Here is a 16707-nt window from a genome sequence, read left to right on the forward strand (position 1 = left end):
ATATGTATGCATGCATACATACGTACGTGTACATGTACATCACATTATGGAATTTAATTCTAAACATTAAAACTAAAACTTACATTTACGTTAATTCATGTACGTACGTACACTGTCCAATGATATCTTTTTAACATTTTTTTAAACTCGCTCATATTATGCCTTATGCAGCCCCATTATGAATGAACGATAGGCTAATTGCAAATGAAAAGCACACGAAATAGCGCACTGCAACAATAATACGTCTTTCACGTGGAACAGCTAAACGCATTTCGTTACACGGGCATTTTGTTGTACCATGGGCAAAAATATTGCCGTTAAGTGCCTTCGTAACTTGAATTTTTCGTTAAATGGGGTCTTCGTAAGCTGGGTAAGCCGGGGTTCGTGTATGTATATATATATATAATTAATATATAACAACAGGCTACTTTGTCTGCACAGTAGCCTGTTGTTCAAATTTGGGGAATAAGAAAGAAGTAAGGGATATTTGTTGTTGGTGGTATTTTGATTAAAACCTCTGAAGTCAATACACAGGCAAGGGATCTTATGCACTGTTATCCACAAAGAAAAACCCAACACTGAGAAGGGATGAAGAGCTGCTAGTGAGCCTTTTTCCATGGCTGGTCATTCTCATCTGCAGAGACTGGAGAGGTGGCTAGTAAGTAAAGGTACCAAACGAGAAGATAAATGTAAATGGCCTGTATTTGTATAGTGCTTTACTTAGTCCTAAAGGACCCCAAAGTGCTTTAAACTACATTCAGTCATTCACCCATTCACACACACATTCACACACTCACACACTGGTGAGTGTCAGATCAATGGGACAATCATATCAACTTATGTTGGGGTGGAAGCAAAGGTCCCAAGTCTTTGCATATCTGTAGGGGGCATAGTGACAGTGTCTGGTGACTTCCTCAAAAAATCCCAGTCATCACACTAGTCATGTACAAACTGAGATTCATAGTAACTACCTGAAAAGGCAAGGTTCACAGGTAAGGTCGTAGGCAAAGAAGCGCTTCAGGCAGGGGAATCCAGCAATCAGTCCACAGCGTTTTTCTCCACAGTCTCCCATTTCCACAGGTGTGCCTGAGAGCCCGAAACACACAAGCCACAATGAATCCAACCACGCACACACAAATAAAGAGAGAGAGAGATAGAGGAAGTGACAGAGAGAGCAAAAAGAGGAAAGATTAGGTTGATGGGTGAGTCAACAGGAGGACAAGGGGATCATGACATATTGGTGATAATAAGTTATTATACTCTGGATATCACACCTCGTCAGACAAATATCATTTGGAAGATTCAAAACTGCTGAAAAAGTGAGTAGTGAAATTATGGGAAGGGTGCCGCTGTAAGTAAAATTCATAGAGGTTTTTTTCTTCTTTGTCTTTAGTTTTTTTAGCGTTGCAAACTATTCCGTATGTAAAGCAGTAAGAGACATCATAGCTTCATTCTTTCTGCTAACATTTACAGAAATGTTGACACACCCAGTAATGCCCAGAGGTTCCCTACTGTAATCAGTCATAATAGCCTTAATAACAATACTTGAAATGACATCTTATCAACAATAAAAGACTAACACAACAAAGCTGGATTAACATTAAAATATTGTAATGATTAAAATCTTTACATTCAGGGACTCTCCCACTACGTTTGGCTACATTTGAATCGTCTGTTAATAAAGTCCGGAATAAAGTGGCACAGAAATGTCGTCTGCATAGTGGCCATAGTAAGAGTTTTTCAAATGTTTCAAATGCTAAAGGAAGGAGTTTTAAATCTTCTTTTATTACATTCTTTAGAATAGGAAACACTTGACCCTCCTTTAGGAAAGAATAGGTGAAAATGCTGTCTCATCTGCACTGACACACTCCATTTAAACATTAATTTTAACTACATTTTTCTATTTCATGTCATAACCTGCTAAAATGTTTTAAACACATACTTAAAAATATTTTTTAAAAATGTGTTAAACACACATTTGAGTTCTAAACATTACACTGCTGTACAAAAATCTGCTTCTTGGCCGTTTTGGAAGACCTTAGAAAAACTTAAATTTATATAAACTCTTTAAATCCACATTATGTGCTAATTTGTTAAACGTGCATTCAAGGCAGCTGTAGCTCAGGCGATAAATGAGAGGAGGCTGAAGTAGAATCTGTATGCTTTTGATACCAGAGTTAACTCTTCTGCTGGAAATCTTTGGACACTATATAAGGTCCTGATGACTGAGACTAACGTGAAGTGCAGGACTTATCCAGAGGAAACCTGCGTTATTATAAACTATTTCACCACATAAGCTGGAAATCTGTAACAGCTGAACAAAAAGCACAGTTTGCCATCAGATCCTGAGCTCCCCATGTGTTCATGATGGTACTGTTACTGTGTCATGTGGGTAGACATGATTTTTTCCTTGGTATTAGAATTAGCAAAATTTGCATCATGCAAACTTTAATAAACCATGTTCGCATCACTCATTTAAATCCTCCTGAAAGTATTGCAAATACATATGCCATAAGCCCAGCCACAAAAACTCCCGTCCTTTCAGTCACAAAACAGACACCTTGCCTAAATCTAGTTTTTTAAAAAAGAGGGCCTTACACAGACCTTCACTCAGTCTGACCCACTATGTTCCTTTTTTAAAATTATTGATGGTAATGAAGAGATATTTTAAGGCTGTTATTATTTATATCACCAGCATAAAATAACATGGTAAAAACATATTGTTATGAAGTAAAATACTGCAACAGAGCAGACATCTATGGAAGCCTGTTTCCATCACTAAAAAAAAAAAAATATCGATAACTCTAAATTTTAAATATTTGTTTGCAATAAAGTTGTCAGGGGGCTGGGTCTGTGACCCAGCATTTTTGAGGTTATCTTTTTTTTTTTTTTTTTTTTTAAATCTTTTTGTGAATTCTTTGTTTGGAATGTTTTAGTTTTCTGTTAGTATTAGTTACTCATCACTTTGGCTGTATATTTAGTTATATTTGTTTCCTTGTTGCCTCGGCTAGGTGTTTTGTCTCCCCTTCCTGTTTACTTGTCTCCTCACTGTGTTCTGTTCCATGTCTCCTGGTCTGTCATGTGTATCCATGTATGTTTCTGCAGCTATCATGTCTCATTCCCCTGTGTTTAAGTCTCTCTCTCGTGATTCCTCCCTTTCATTCTCCTTAGCTCCCTCTCTCTGTCTCTAGTGTCAAGCTTGCATGTCCCAGTTTATGTCTCTCTATGTTTCCTGTTTTATTTTGAAAGTCTTCTGTTTTCCATGTTCAGTGTGTTTAGTTTTGCTTCCCCTGTGGCGTGTTGTTTATCAGCCAGAATAAAGGGCTCGCTTTTGGTTAAAATCCAGTTCTGTCCCTCGTGTTTTCTGCTTTTGGGTCTGCACCTCAAACTCACCAGCCATCCCGGTCATAACAAAAGTATCAAATATTTGTTTATGTTTTGTCTTGTAGATAGTTTCTTTGTTAGGTATACCATTGTTAGAGTGCTAGCCTTATTTTAACACACCAGGTCACATAGCATTTCAGCCACAATTGAAATGTAATAATCTCTTGTTTATTAGGTTTTTCTTTGTCTTTACCTCTTTATTTTCCAGTATTTTTTATTCTGTCCATACAGATGTCAACAAACTCCTCCTCACCTACTGTATCGCTTTATCCTCCACTGCTCACAATTTGTGATCACCTGCATAGCTGCTTCAACACAACCACTGGTGCTATCATGATCACTACCATCACAGTCTCAAGTATCCTCCTCCTCCTCCCTCTCTATATTTTTGTCCTATACCTGGGTTACCAGCGATGGAGGCAACAGTACTGGGGCACAATGAGTCATTCCGACCTTCTAACCCACAACATGGTCACCATAGAGCTAATAAAGATCCTCGGGACCACCCTCACTTCCTTTGGTGTACACACTGACCACAGAGTGGTGTCCACGTTGGGTATCATTCTTTGGTCCGTTGACTTGTCTGGACAGCTCTTTTTCCACTTCTTGACATGCATGGAGCACTACCTCGCTGTTGTTCATCCCATCACCTACATGCGCCTGAGAACAGCAAATGGGATCAGAGTCAGAAACATCAGCATTGGTTGTATTTGGATGTTATGTTGTGCATTATCAGGTTTTGGATCTGTGATAGACTACAGAACTGTCATTATACTGTGTTTCTGTCTTTTCACCTTCGCACTAATTATAATTTCTGTCTGCAGCATTTCTGTTCTTCATGTCCTGATTAATTCAGGACCAGGAGAAGGGGGTGGGAATGCACAGCGGGTCAACAAATCAAAATTGAGAGCATTTTACACCATCATAGCCATACTGGTAGTGCTGGTGTTGAGGTTTGGGGGTAGTATTTCTACTGTTGCTCTATATGAAACACTACAGTTGGGGAAGAGTGAAAGGTGTGGCGTGTTTCTGTCTTTACTCTGGTTCTCTCTACCCAGCAGTCTGGTCTCACCAATGCTTTTCTTACACAGAGCAGGAAAACTAGTGTGTTTTAAGAACAGCAAGGGAACAAGGACTAGATATGATTAGTTCTTCACTGACAGAAGTGCTATTGCCATTTTGGCTGTATTCCTTTTTTTTTCTTTGGACTAGAGATTGGCTGTTGAAGCGAGATCGATCAACTGCAGACCAGACAACAAACGACGGAGGCACCAGACAAGTGCAATCAAACGATGAGTTTATTAACACAGGAGAACAACCATCAGCATATGGCTTCTTTTCCTTTTTTCCTCTGACAAAAATACATTGAATGCTGGTTTTATAGCATAGAAAATTAACGCCCACACATACACGTCAATACAGGTCAAAAATACATGGTTTACAGACAAGGGTACATCATGTACATCTTAATAACTATAAACAGACATATAACTTCTCTTTTCTATAACACCTGCCTTTTAAGGTAATAAACTTCAAGCTTCAGGGTCTCTAAGGACTAATAATTGACCCTCGTCATCAATCACTAAGTAGACAGAATTGGCGCAGGTCTCAAGAAGAAGCAGAAGACACTTGGGCCTTCGCTCAGGCCTGCTACTAGATCTATGTGTATTGTAAGCATGCATGCAATTAACCTGCTATGTTCTCATCTTCCCTCAACATGTATCACATGGACACTCTCACCAGTGAAGCTTAAAACCCTCTTGGATAGAACATCAACTCCAAACAAGCACAGATATGCAATGTGTATAAAATGAACTAAACCTGTGAATAGAATGAATGTGATGACAAACATATTCAATGCAATATGAACCCTGTAAGAAATATTACTGATAAAATAATGCTGTAAAACATGTTATTAATGCATTTATCATAAGGCAGATTATATGGCAGCAATAAAAGAATCTCTAGATTCCAACACTGTATCCATTTATTATTTCTCCACTAGTTGCTACATGTTCTTCTTTTTCACAATATCACTTCACCTTGACTATAGTTATAGTAATAAACCCCTACTCAAACCAACTTAATTTAAGCTTTATGCTTTGACAGTCACCATCCTACTTCCCCTTTCTCCCTACATCCTGATCCTGTACTTTGGGCAAACAAGAAGCCTAGCTGAATTTGGACTACATAAAAAGCATCCCAAAAAGATTACATTAAACAAATGCAAGTGATATGTACATGTTCAAAAGTTCTAGGCCTAAGATAGTAGTCTTTGAATTCCAGATGTTTCATCCCCAGATGTTTATAATTAAGAAATTAGCTGTGTGCTATGCTTTTATGATCATTTACCAGGCAAATTTGACATTTCTTTCTTTGAAATCTGCTGCAAAGTAGAAACTTTTAGAAAGAAAGAGCAAGTCAGTAGAGCATTTAAAGTTAGAGCAGGCTCAACGAGTACTGATGCACATAGTGTATAAACTAAGGCTCTGCTGACTCTAAGAGAGTTCCAAATTTCCCATGATATTAACACAAAAAATGCACCAGATGCTTTGTGGCATGGGTTTCGCAGAAAAAGCACCTCCTTTAGTTGTAATATGTAGGTGGCCCAGTGCTTTTGTAAATATAGTTCATATTTAAGTGTAAATAAAATTTATTGATTTTACTATTTAAAGATCTGAAGGTTAACAAAGACTCACGGCAAGGTGACTCTTTAAATATAATTTTTTTTAAACAGTTATAAGTTTTAAAATATTTTTGTAGTAAAGTAGTAGTTTTGTAGTAAAAATATTATAAAATAGTACTGCACTATTCTGAAAAAATATTCAAGAACTGAATAATTAATAGAAAAATAATCTAACGTATATATAATGTATAAAAATATACAAATATGGTTTCCCTACATAAATTTGTTGGATATAACTTATGAAAAATATTATTATAATATAAAGCAGTTGCTCTATAGTGTTATGGTTAACACATTAGCTTGGCAAGTGAAAGGTCCCTTGATTGTTTCTATTTCCTTTTGAGTTAGGAAGGGCGCTCAGAGAGCACAACTCCCCATGGAGGGCAAGGGCTGCACTAAAACTTTGGTGTTTTATGATGTTGTTATTGCAACATGCTAAAATGGTGTATTCTGTTATCTTTACCCATATGATTGGAGCAGAATTGGCTGAAATCTTTGGCTTCTATAAGATGTAAAAATTGAGATTTATGTATGTTAATGCAGTGCAAAGCTTCATGTGATGTTTTTGTTTATTGTGATGCTATAGGGCCTTGTATTGAAACAAATAAATGGTGCATTGTACAGCTCTTTCCATGCTCTTTCATTTGATATATTACTCAGTATGCTTTCTTGAAACATTTTCTAAGGTCAACTTTAAGGTAAACTTTTTTAACAGTGAAGGTCAAGGTCAGATGCTTCCAAGGCCAAATATGTTGTTTGAAGTTTGAAGGAAATCTATGAAAAAAATGTGGGTAACATTTGGTGTGACTTTGACCTGGTTGTCAACAAAATTAAATCAGCTCAAGCTGTTATTGATATCTACCATGATATCTACACTGCAAGCAGAAAATAGACAGACAGACAAACAAATAAATGGAACCAATTACATAGATAGGTGAGTCCTACAGGTTGTATGTATGTTAGGTCCATGTGTAGTGGTAAACACATTTGCCTTGCATGCAAATGACCTCTAGTGGGCTGCTCACGTGTATGTTTCTGATCAAACATTCAGAAACAGACTTCATGAGGGACTGGCATCCTTTTGCTCTTTTTACAATCAATGGGTCAAAAAAGTATCACTTTTTTGAAAATCTTTAATTTTTATCTTAGAAGTGAATATTCGTGAAGTGAACATAGCTGCTCCACTGTCACTTTCCTCAAATATAATACACATATCAAAGTCTAGTCAGAGGCATCTGCTTCATGATACTTAATGAAGGTTTCTTGATGCATGCTAATCATCCAAGTAAGGAAATCCCAGAAAGCTGATTCTGTTCATCGGGACATTGTGTTTTCAGTGGGAGAAATGTTTCACTCGTCCAAGTGACTTCTTCAGTCCCAAGACTGAAAATGCAATGTCCAGATGAACAAAATGAGCTTGCTGGCACTTCTCTAATGTGATAATATTCTCAAATAAGATACTATGACTAAACATATAGAGTTTTCTTTAAAAACTTAAGTTCATTCACTGAATTGAGCATGTGTATACATCCAAAAACAGAATGTGCTATTCCACGGCTCATAGAGCTAGCTTCTATGAAAGAGTTGAGTAGACGCTACAAAAATAATTCAAAGTTCATTTTTGAAGCCAGCTTTGAATGACAACAGCAACAATAAAGTGTAAATCTACTGAAAACAAAATATATTGACATAGAAATTGTAAATATATACCATGATGTAAAAAAATCATTATTATAATTGCAACTACTGGTGGTACTGTCATGGTCCTGGGCCAGTGACCCAGTGTTTTTTGCATTGTTATTGTAATTTGTTATTTCCAGTATTTATTCAAGTTTAGCTCTGTGCCTCTGAGTTTTGTCTATGGATTTCCTGTTTTACTTTGAAGGTCTGTGTCTTGTGTTGGTGTATTCTGTCTTTCTCACCTGGTCTCGTTTTGCCAAACTGGTTCCAGCTGTGTTTTCACCTGTGCCTCGTTCCCCCCGTGTCTTTCAGTGCTCGTCGTCGCATTGTACCACCATTTCTGCCTGTGTGTTCTGTTCTCGTGTCATGTCAGTTTCGTATTCTGCCAGCAATAAAGCTGAGGTTCTATTAACTTTTGCCTCCATGAGTCCTGCACTTGGGTTCTCTTCCTGCCTGCCTGCAAACAGACCATGACACCTTTGATTTTTTTTCTTACATGTAATTTTTGCTACGTGTGGGATTAATAAAGGTTTTTCTTATCTTAGCTTATCTTATCTTATCTTCAAACAAAAAACAATTATTGAATTAAGAAAATGTGCAATTAAATAAAAATAAAAATAAACCATTTATTTACCATTTATAGACTCAAAATGTCAACAAGTAGGAGAAATTTATCAATGGATCCCTCTTTAATGATAATGTCCAATATACTATTTACTACCACTATCCTATATTTGTAATAGACAATTTTGTTTTCAGATATAACACAATGACTAAATACATCTGGTATATGTCTAAAATGAATATATCATCACTTTTGATAGTCTTTGGTGAACAGGGTGTCTGCTCAAATACGGGGCCATCATTTTTATGCCACTAATGTCTAGAATTTCTAGGACAACATGAGTCTCAATATTTAGAACAACTATTAAACTTTAAATTTTCTGGGTTTCATCAACTTATGACTGTTAGTTTCAGTGTTATGACCACATGTGTGGGAGCAGGTAGAGGCAAAGCTGATTTCCCAGATTCTGGAAGAACGCTGAAGCCATAAATGCTCCACCACTGCTGATTGGTCAGATGTAATTTGTCACTATTTATCACATAATCTAATCTTTGCTGACTGGCTGGAAAAATCCATGTGGTTCTGAAACCTCACAATGAGGCATGGGAAGGCCAGTTGTGTCCCAACAACCATCTATAGGATTTACAGATGGGCTACAGCAGCATTAGACCACACCAAGTGACAAAACAAAACAAAACAAAACAAAACAAAACGAGTCTACTGAAAATCTGGACTCTTCAATTGACATCCCTGACCTTAAACAGGCCCTCAGTGTGGCTGAATTAAAACAATTCTGTTCATAATAACTATAGTTAACATAGTAAAACAAAAACAAACAAACAAAACATTCGAGCTGAAAACAGCTGGCATCTCCACTCTAGCTGAAGCCATGTGTGCTAATAAATTTTGTTTGTTACAATTCGTGCAGGTTGTTTTACTGTTTAGTAAAGTAAGTAAGTAAGTAAAATTTTATTTATATAGCACATTTCTAGATAGAAATCACAAAGTGCTTTACAAGATATAACAGATTAAAAAGACAAGATACAAACAAAGTTAGCAAAAAGCAATTTTAAAAAGATGTGTTTTCAGCTGTTTTTTAAAAGTAATCAATGAATCAGCGGATCGTAAGTCCTGAGGAAGGGAATTCCAGAGTCTGGCGGCCACAGTAGCAAAAGCTCTATCACCCCTAGTTTTCAGTCTCGTATACGGAGTGACAAGTAGGCCCTGACTACTCGACCTCAGAGACCTACTAGGGGCATAGGGCTGTAAAAGCTCAATAATATAAGGTGGTGCTTGTTGTTGAAGAGCCTTAAAAGTTAAAACCAAAATCTTAAAATTTTCTTACTGTATTTCAGCCCCAGAATATAAAAGTCACAATTTCTCTGTAGCGTGTTTAAAATAGTCAGAGAGCGCCACTTTGTGGTCTACTGAAGACATTACCCAAGCCTTTTTGAGGAGGTATTTGTAACCGGTTTTACAGCACAAGTTACATTCCTATCCTGCTTTATGTTCAAGTCACATTTTTCTCTGCAAATAAATGAAATCCTATGTAAAATGTCCCCCAAAAAATAATAATTTTACGACTTGCCTTTTAAAAGTTGCCTCACAGAGTCTCTGGAATCTGAAAAAAATCATAATACGATCAGTGTTTTGATGTTATAATTACAATTAATTATGACAAAACTCCTTTTCAAAGCATACCTTCATTATAGAAGGGGCTGAATGGAGACTCTATTTGCAGGGGAGGTTGCAGAGTTGTATAGGTTGATGTGTTAGGCTGGAGATGTGAAGGAAGCTGGTAACTGGCTGTGGCATCAGGATGGTTGCTAGTACTGGGGTGGGGGGCAGACTGTAGAGTGGTGGAGGCTGTTTAAAAATGTTTAGAAAATAGAAGATTACTTTAAACTTATCTACAAAGGTTTATTGCACACAGATACATATCCCAATATACTAAACCTGTTACTTTTCACTTGAGGGGCCCGGGGAAACTTTTTTTGGTAGGTTGTTCATCTTCAGAATCTGTGTAATTGCATACTAAAAGTAAACAAACAGTAACATTGAACTGTTTCGTATTTTTCTTCTGCGTTAAGTTTTGTTAACATTTTTTTTTTAATTACACAAAAGTAAGATATTTCAGGAATTTATCAACTGCACTAATGTACAAAAAACCCTTTTCAGAAAATTTTTTCTTAGCAAAAACAATTTCAGGTAGACAGTTATGGGAAGACAAAATGACATATTGTCATTACTTCATTTTTAGTTGCTTCTTAAACTTACAGTTTACAAAAGAAAAAAATATGTTACATGATGATTCCACATGTTTGAAACAAAATATGTTGTGATTTCACGCTATATATATTATTCATATAAAAATTTGTATGTACAAAAGAGAACAACACAAGGATTACTTTATTACTGATGATTTTTTTCTTAAGTACTTTATTCATCTTTTCATGCCTAAAGATGAATAAAAATACTTGAAAAAATCCTGATTGAGGGTCTCATAATTCATCCATGAAAGGGTTAAAACCATCAGGAACCACACTGGAAGTAATACTGCTATGTATAATAGCAAGGACTGAGGTTCCAATTGAAGGAAAACCCGCTTTAAAGAGCCATGCAGGGATAACATCCACGGGAGAACCAGAGGGTTTAATTTGTCTAACCACCTCGTTAAGAAGTGTAATTGAGACAGGTTCAAACTGGTGTAAGGCAGCTGAACAGGATCTAAACCTGGATGGGTCATATACAGGGAGTGCAGAATTATTAGGCAAATGAGTATTTTGTCCACATCATCCTCTTCATGCATGTTGTCTTACTCCAAGCTGTATAGGCTCGAAAGCCTACTACCAATTAAGCATATTAGGTGATGTGCATCTCTGTAATGAGAAGGGGTGTGGTCTAATGACATCAACACCCTATATCAGGTGTGCATAATTATTAGGCAACTTCCTTTCCTTTGGCAAAATGGGTCAAAAGAAGGACTTGACAGGCTCAAAATGTCAAAAATAGTGAGATATCTTGCAGAGGGATGCAGCAGTCTTAAAATTGCAAAGCTTCTGAAGCGTGATCATCGATCAATCAAGCGTTTCATTCAAAATAGTCAACAGGGTCGCAAGAAGCGTGTGGAAAAACCAAGGCGCAAAATAACTGCCCATGAACTGAGAAAAGTCAAGCGTGCAGCTGCCAAGATGCCACTTGCCACCAGTTTGGCCATATTTCAGAGCTGCAACATCACTGGAGTGCCCAAAAGCACAAGGTGTGCAATACTCAGAGACATGGCCAAGGTAAGAAAGGCTGAAAGACGACCATCACTGAACAAGACACACAAGCTGAAACGTCAAGACTGGGCCAAGAAATATCTCAAGACTGATTTTTCTAAGGTTTTATGGACTGATGAAATGAGAGTGAGTCTTGATGGGCCAGATGGATGGGCCCGTGGCTGGATTGGTAAAGGGCAGAGAGCTCCAGTCCGACTCAGACGCCAGCAAGGTGGAGGTGGAGTACTGGTTTGGGCTGGTATCATCAAAGATGAGCTTGTGGGGCCTTTTCGGGTTGAGGATGGAGTCAAGCTCAACTCCCAGTCCTACTGCCAGTTTCTGGAAGACACCTTCTTCAAGCAGTGGTACAGGAAGAAGTCTGCATCCTTCAAGAAAAACATGATTTTCATGCAGGACAATGCTCCATCACACGCGTCCAAGTACTCCACAGCGTGGCTGGCAAGAAAGGGTATAAAAGAAGAAAAACTAATGACATAGCCTCCTTGTTCACCTGATCTGAACCCCATTGAGAACCTGTGGTCCATCATCAAATGTGAGATTTACAAGGAGGGAAAACAGTACACCTCTCTGAACAGTGTCTGGGAGGCTGTGGTTGCTGCTGCACGCAATGTTGATGGTGAACAGATCAAAACACTGACAGAATCCATGGATGGCAGGCTTTTGAGTGTCCTTGCAAAGAAAGGCGGCTATATTGGTCGCTGATTTGTTTTTGTTTTGTTTTTGAATGTCAGAAATGTATATTTGTGAATGTGGAGATGTTATATTGGTTTCACTGGTAAAAATAAATAATTGAAATGGGTATATATTTGTTTTTTGTTAAGTTGCCTAATAATTATGCACAGTAATAGTCACCTGCACACACAGATATCCCCCTAAAATAGCTAAAACTAAAAACAAACTAAAAACTACTTCCAAAAACATTCAGTTTTGATATTAATGAGTTTTTTGGGTTCATTGAGAACATGGTTGTTGTTCAATAATAAAATTATTCCTCAAAAATACAACTTGCCTAATAATTCTGCACTCCCTGTACTGCAGCCATTGATGGTGTTACGGCTCTGAGTCAGCTCTGGGCCATCAGACACACACACTGGAAAACCAGCATCTGGACTTCATGCAGGAGAGATGTATTTAACTGAGAGCCATGCTAGGCTCAGTGAGACTCTGCTATGGGCTCAAAATGTGGTCATAAATATTTTGTACTTGTAAATCAGTTTTGTACTTGTAAATCAGGATTTGTATGTGTAAAAAGAATTTGTGTGTGCGTAAAAAAGATTTGTATGTGTAAAAAAGATTTGTGTGTGGACTTAGCCAAAACCCCCCCTGCAAGTTACAAGTACGAATTTTGACCCTATTTTTCTTCCTGTCATCTGATTGGTCAATGTCATGTCAATCACAAATGTAACAATCCAATCAGAGAACAGATGGGTTTGGCTGTCGGAGGGGCACTTTTTTGAACTGCAGGTCCTTGAAGGGTAATACAGTTTGAAGCTGGAGGATCTCTATATAAATATCCGATAGCAGCTAGGTCCCCTTACTTTCAGCAGCTGTTGAAAGGATAAAGTTGTGGTATGTCAGTGGTTAGAAATACCATTATTACTTTAGGATTAGTTTAACACAAAGTCAGGGCTGACCCGGGACCATTGCTGTGAGTCACAGTGCGCAGCACAAAGGTCCTTTCACATCGGACGCAGGATGTGCTGCTAATGCTAACTGCTAACTAAAAGCAAAGGATCCAGAATTTGTTGCGCTGGCTGCTGAGCTCTGTGGGTTTTTGCAGCAGCTCTACCTGTACTAGATGCACCTGCTCCTTGTCGTTTCTATCTCTGACTTTATGTCCTCTACAACAGTTTCTGGTTTTTTTGCTAGTTCTTCAAATGTTCAATAAAAACATGTATGCTAATTCATAACGAAGAAAGCTTTGTAACGAAGACTGTCATTTCCAAAACACTGCCCCCCCCCCCGCGGTCCGCAGCGCTGTTGAAAAGGCTGTGGAAGTCCCTGTATAAAGCACGTAGACCTGTGACACAAAAATCACCAAACTCGGACGACCACAGACTGTTTTCCTTCGTGGTGATGAAGGAAAACGCTGGGTTGGCATGTAAAAGGGCATTTATTCCCTTCAAGGACCTGCAGTTCAAAAAAGTGCCCCTCCGACAGCCAAACCCATCTGTTCTCTGATTGGATTGTTACATTTGTGATTGACATGACATTGACCAATCAGATGACAGGAAGAAAAATAGGGTCAAAATTCGTACTTGTAACTTGCAGGGGGGTTTTTGGCTAAGTCCACACACAAATCTTTTTTACACATACAAATCTTTTTTACGCACGCACAAATTCTTTTTACACATACAAATCCTGATTTACAAGTACAAAACTGATTTACAAGTACAAAATATTTATGACCACATTTTGAGCCCATACTCTGCTGACCCTGCCCCGTGGTCATGCAGGCTCTCCACAAGCTTGGTTTTCTGTTCTGTGTGTTTTGATTAAAGAACGTTAGCTACTGCTCACCGCTCATCTGCAGGCTTTATTTAATGGAAAACTTCCACAACACTCTCCATCTGTCAGCTGCTGCTGGCTCTTCCTCCTCCTCTTCCTCACACACTGCTGAGTTTGTCCTGGTGGATCATCAGGGGTGCAAAGCCTCACAGATGATGTGCAGCAGTGGGTCCCTCAGTCTGTCCTCACTCTGGACACTTGCAGTTGTCACACATGGAAATCAAATGTGTGATAAGCTGCAGGATTCAAACACAAGTGTAACTTATAAATACATGTTCATACTTTTATTCCACAATCAGAGAGAAAGAAACAGAGAGAGAGTGCAGGACAGACAGACAGGTGACAGTCTCAGGTGTACACACTGCTACAAAACAGCACTCTAAGGACACTTCATGTCCTTAGAGTTTCATGTCACTTCCGGTCTCAAATTATTTCATGCTCCTGTTCAGGTTCATGCCTGTTCATGTCCTAGTGTTGTAGTAACCAGTAGCGAAGAGCATGAAGCTGATAACACCAGTGTGATGTGTGAGAAACATGCATGAAAGTGTCCAAAGCCCCCAAGGTAGATCTAGTATGAGACAACCAACACATCCTGGCTCTACAGACATAGTAAGGGCACCCAGAGAGAAGGGCACGCACAAGCCGAGGGACAGCGAACAGACCCGAAGCCTAAGTGGGGCACTGGCCAGCACAACCCAGGCTCCACAGTCTACCCCCAAAGGGGAAAGACAACCAGCCCCAAAAGGCACCCATCCATAACCCCCGACCACCTACCATTCCTAGAAGTAAGAGACACCCACCCAACCCATAGAGCTGGAGGGACAGGGCAGTGAGCCCACAAGGAGGACCCTGGGGTCACACCACACAGTCCAGCACAAGGCATGGGAGGCAGATCAAGGAATATGGAAGAGAAGGGAAGGGAGCTAGAAAGCTAAGTCAAGAGGAACCAGGAGGATCATACAGCCATGAAAGCAGAAGCTGAGCCACGGCCCCACACCTATTTGCTATAACATCCCTGATCATCAGGCAGTCTACCACTGAGTGTGATTAACGATAATGATGACGTCAAAAAACCTTAAAAAAGTTTGTTTCTAGTTTGTGTCTTCAGTTTCATTTCTGAGAATTTAAAGTTTACAGTTGAACACAAATTCTGCTCTTTAAACAGTTTCTGGATCCAGAAACACTTTCTTCACCTGAGTTGATCCAAATGTATCTTCTAAATCTAAATAACTGATGGAAACTCTGACACTGGTACAAACTAAACTACAGTTCATCAAAGTTGTTGTTAGATCTTTATAAATGTCATTTTCAACTGAACATACGTAAAACCATTGTGACTTATAGGTCAAACCGTCAATCTGATCAACATCAGCAGATCTACAAATGTTAAACAGGACTTCTAGCCTGTTGCTGTGTGGGTGTAAACTGTTTGCGTCTCCTTGTTTATCTCTGAGTTTTTTGGTTTTTTGGGGTTTTTTTAATTTCTGACTGATTACCTGAAATTTAATTTATATGAACTGTATTCTGTAGCACGTCATGTGGTTAAGATCACAGCTGCTGTTCTGGAAACAGCAACACTGTCCCATTAAGACTCAGTGTTGATCTGCAAGCAACTTGGTTTCAGAACTAATACTGATTATTTAACTTCAAACATAAACTAAATAAATAAATAAAAATTCCCTTCCTGTCTAAATAAATCTAAAAAAAAATCCCTGTCTAAGGGATAAATTCCCTTTAAAACAGGGAAGTGTGTTTTTTTTCTGAAAATTCAGGGTTATATGACACATTTCTCCTGATCAACACAGACTAACAGTCAGCAGAGTCAGTATGGAATATGACAAAATAATTATTAGCACTGTTTAAACTCTGGTAAATTAAGTATTGTATACTGACTATTGAGAGCTAACTCAGTTTTTCTGTTATCTAAACCTGAATGTTGCTTCCTGTCTTGGTTCCTGTAATGCTGTTTTTTTTCTCAGCGAGTTCCTTATTGGTTATACTAAATTAACTTGTAGGAATTAATTTGGGAATTGGAACTTGTACGTCACATAATTCTATGCTTTTATCTATGCTTCAGTTTTCAGGCCCCTCTTCTATGGAACCAGCTTCCAATTTGGATTTGAGAAAAAGACAAAAACTCTACTTTTAAGATTACGATTAAAACTTTCCTTTTTGCTAAAGCATATAGTTAGGGCTTGATGAGGTGAACCTGAATCCTCCCTTAGTTATGCTGCAATAGGTGTAGGCTGCTGGGGGACTCCTGTGATACACTGAGTATTTCTTCTTCAGTCACCTTTCTCACTCATTATGTGTTCATAGACCTCTCTGCATTGAATCCTAGTTGTTATTAATTAATTGTCATTTGATTGTTGTGTATTTCTCTCTATATATTATTGTAGAGTCTACCTTACAATATAAAGCACCTTGAGGCGACTATTGTTGTGATATTTTTTATACAAAAAAATGAATTTAAGTGAAATGCAGTCTGCTTAGTTCACTATTAAATAGTTAATTTTATACCAGAACATTGTAAACAAAAGCTCAGATAACTCATGGAATAAATTTGCACCTTGAAAATTAATAAAACTGTGATGTTTTAAAGT

This window comes from Oreochromis niloticus, linkage group LG3 (assembly GCF_001858045.2).
Source record: "Oreochromis niloticus isolate F11D_XX linkage group LG3, O_niloticus_UMD_NMBU, whole genome shotgun sequence".
In the NCBI taxonomy this organism is placed as follows: domain Eukaryota; kingdom Metazoa; phylum Chordata; class Actinopteri; order Cichliformes; family Cichlidae; genus Oreochromis; species Oreochromis niloticus.